This window comes from Colobus angolensis, unplaced genomic scaffold (assembly GCF_000951035.1).
Source record: "Colobus angolensis palliatus isolate OR3802 unplaced genomic scaffold, Cang.pa_1.0 Scaffold6, whole genome shotgun sequence".
Classification (NCBI taxonomy): Eukaryota; Metazoa; Chordata; class Mammalia; order Primates; family Cercopithecidae; genus Colobus; species Colobus angolensis.
In genome coordinates, this window is record NW_012119598.1 from 21,108,801 (window position 1) to 21,112,284 (window position 3,484).

A 3,484-nucleotide genomic window follows, 5' to 3' on the forward strand; every position below is an offset into this window, starting at 1 on the left:
CAATCAGTAAGTATTTTGTGGCAAAGTACTTTGAAACTATATAAATATCCTGTTTCTCATCAAACTTTCACCCATAAAATTTAGCATTACATAATCTGCTCTGGTTTGAACTTTGTAATAACTTCTCATGCCTTTAAGATAAACTCTGAAATCCTTAATGTAGCCAGAGGCCCTGAATGATCTGGTTCTTGCTTACATTATCAACCTCATTATGAGCTGCTTTCCGCCTTGCTCTCAACTCTAATCACACTGGCCACTTTCAGTTCCTTACTAATGCACTGCACACCTTCCCTATTCAGGATTTTCACATAGGCCATTCCTTCTTCCTGGGATATGTGCCCCCCAGTTTCGTTTTTGCTTAGTTAATCCTAGATGAGTACAGATCTGAGTCATATCTACAAAGAAGCATTCTCTGTTCCCTCACACTAAGTTGAGTCCCATGTCCCTTTTTCATAGTTGTAGGACTCACTGTTGGTTGCCTGTCATTATTCTTCCTCTGAGATAAGTGAACAAGCTCCCAATAAAAAAGAACTATTAGAGAATACAAAACATTTGAAATCAAGCACATGAAATGTTTAAATTCAATAAGAATAATGAACTGTAAATTAACATCTGACTAATAAGAGTCCCAGAGAGGGAGAAGGGATAGCAAAAGTAGGAAACTTCCAAAGAAATATAAAAGAAAATGTCCCAGTACTGTGGAAACTTGACTTTGCATATTGCAAGGATCTACCAAATGTCCAGAATAGTAAATAAAGAATGACCCATGCCAAGATATAAAGAAATATCAAAACATGACACATTTCTATAAATAAAAACCTCTGGAGCCAAAAATAAAAACAATCTACAATTGAGCAACTGATGGAGGTTTATTTTTCCTTGAACCTCTAAGGGAAAATGGCTTTCGTCCATAAATTCTATACCCTATCAACCTCTTAATAAAGTTTTGAGTAGACTAGACATCATGTCTCATGCAATCTTTCTCCTGAATAATCTTTCTCTCTTACTCCAGTGGAGTAGCATCAGGAGAAAGATTGAAGTAAAAAAAAAATGGAGAAAACCAAGAAAGAGTTATGCAAAAGACTCCAAGAAACAGGGGATTCAATAAAGGAGGGTGGCAAAGGCAAGTCCTAGGTGGATGAAGATGAGCAGCCACCCAAGAGAGAAAGGAGTCTATATTGAAGGAAAACGGAAGGCTTCAGGAAGGTATCTCCAGGGTGGTGGGGAGTAAAATGTGGAACTGATCAACAATCTGAAGAGATTGACCATGTGAGAAATAAAATTGAGAGACACTCATGAGATCTATGAGATAGTTGGGAAGAATGACCAATAGGTACAAAGAAAAATAGGCAAACTATAAAGAGACAATTATTAATCTAGGCAAAATAGAAGTTGTTCAAGAAAGGAAATATTATCAGGATACATCACTTGGCTTAAGGGTGGACAATATTTACATAAGAACATAATGTAAATATTGAATCTTAGGAGAGTAGAGGAAGGGAAAGTGAATAGAGGTTTAAAGAGGTACAAAGTACCATAATAGGAAGTCAGCAGATGAGGTCTAAAATGGGTAAATGAAAAAATGTCAGTAGGATGCTAAGTCGAAATATGGAGATGAAGTAACTGAAGAAAGAGATGATGAAGAGTTGAAGTTGGGTGCCTCTGCGGGGCAGGACTGGGGAAGGTGCAGGAGCAGAAGAGGGCAGAGCACTGTGCAGGAAGACCATTCCAAGCGAGAGGCTGCTAAGGTCACTGCAATGCCAGGTCAATTTACCAAGCACCTTTTTCAGATCCTAGATTCCTCCAGGCAGTGATACCAATCTGTTAGTGTCACAGATGTGACACCTGCATACATAATTACATAACTAATGACACAGATGTGACCAGAGAGGATGGAAGAAGTGATGCACTTGTAGTATTCCAGAAATTCTTAAAGACATATGCTTAGGTTTCATTATTTATATTATGTTGGTGCAAAAGTAATTGCGGTTTTTGCCATTAAAAGTAATGGCAAAATTACTTTTTGCCACAATTTGATTGTGGTTTCTGTGCTTACAAATTAATGCTGGTTGGTTTTCTTCCAATTGCCTTCAAATAATTTAATGTTTCTAAAGTTAACATTATATGTTATTTATAGATACTATTGCTTACTAGACTGATCTACCAGGCTTTCTGTTGTGTTAAATGTTCTCCTACACGCAGATTAGTGAGCAAAACATAAATGTACAGCTCAGTTATCACAAAGTGAACATCTGTGAAAAACTATCTAGATCAAGAAAGAGTGCACTAGCCCCCTAGAAGAACCCCTTCCTCCCACACCCAATCACTACTCCTTCCTCTTCCTCAAAAGTAACTGTCATGATTCTAATAATATACCTGAGTTTTTCTTGGTTTTTGGACTTTACATAAAACGGGGTTCTGTATTATGTATTTATTTGTGTGGATTTTTTGCTTGTTTCTTTTATGTTTATTATAGAAGTACTTTTGTATATAGACTTTGTATTTCATAATTTTGCTAAGCTCACTTATCAATTCTAATAATTTATCTCAATGTATTTCCTACAGGATTTCTATCTACAAAACTATAACAACTCTATTTAATTAAAAAAAAATCTTCCATTCCAAACCTTTTCTCTTGTATTTCTTTTTCTTACCTTATTGCATTTACCAGTAACTCTAATACATGTTTTCTTGTCCCTAATTTCAAGGAAAAGTTTTCAACTTTTCACTGTAACACATGTTGGTTGCTATAGGTTTTTCTGTGTTCATTAGATAAAAGAAACTCCTTTCTATTGCTAACTTGCCAAGGATTTTAACATCTTGAGTAGATATTGAATGTAACCAATTGCTTTTTATGTACATAATAAAATGATCATTATAATTTTTCTTCTTTATTCCGTGAGCATGCTAATCATATAGATTTTTTTAATACTAGACCAAATTGGCATTTCCAAAATCAACCAATCTGAGCAAAGTTTATTATCCTTTCGACATATTGCTCCATTCACTTCATTAATATTTTGTTCAGGGTTTCCGAGTAGGATTCACCTGTAGTTTTCTTATAATGTTTGTTACATTTTGTATCAGGGTTATTCAAACATTAGAGATTATCTTTGTTCTTTCCTATTCTTTGAAAAAGTTGCAAAAGTTTAGCATTACTTCTTTCTTAAATATTTGGAAGAATTCACCACTGAGACTTCTGGGACTAAAGTTTTCCTTGTGGGGAAGTTGGTAATTATAGATCAAATTTATTTAATAGTCATAAGATTATTCTGATTTTTATATTCCTTGTTGTGTCAGTTTTGGTCAGTTGTGACCTTTTAAAGAACATGTCAAGTTCATCTAACTCATCAAACTTACTGTTTAAAGCCGTTCATTATATTCTTATAATCTTTTAAATTTGCATTTGCCAAGGATCCTGTTTACATCAGGATCTATGGTATTGTCTCCTTTTTGATACGTGGTAATAGTTGTTTGTGTTTTC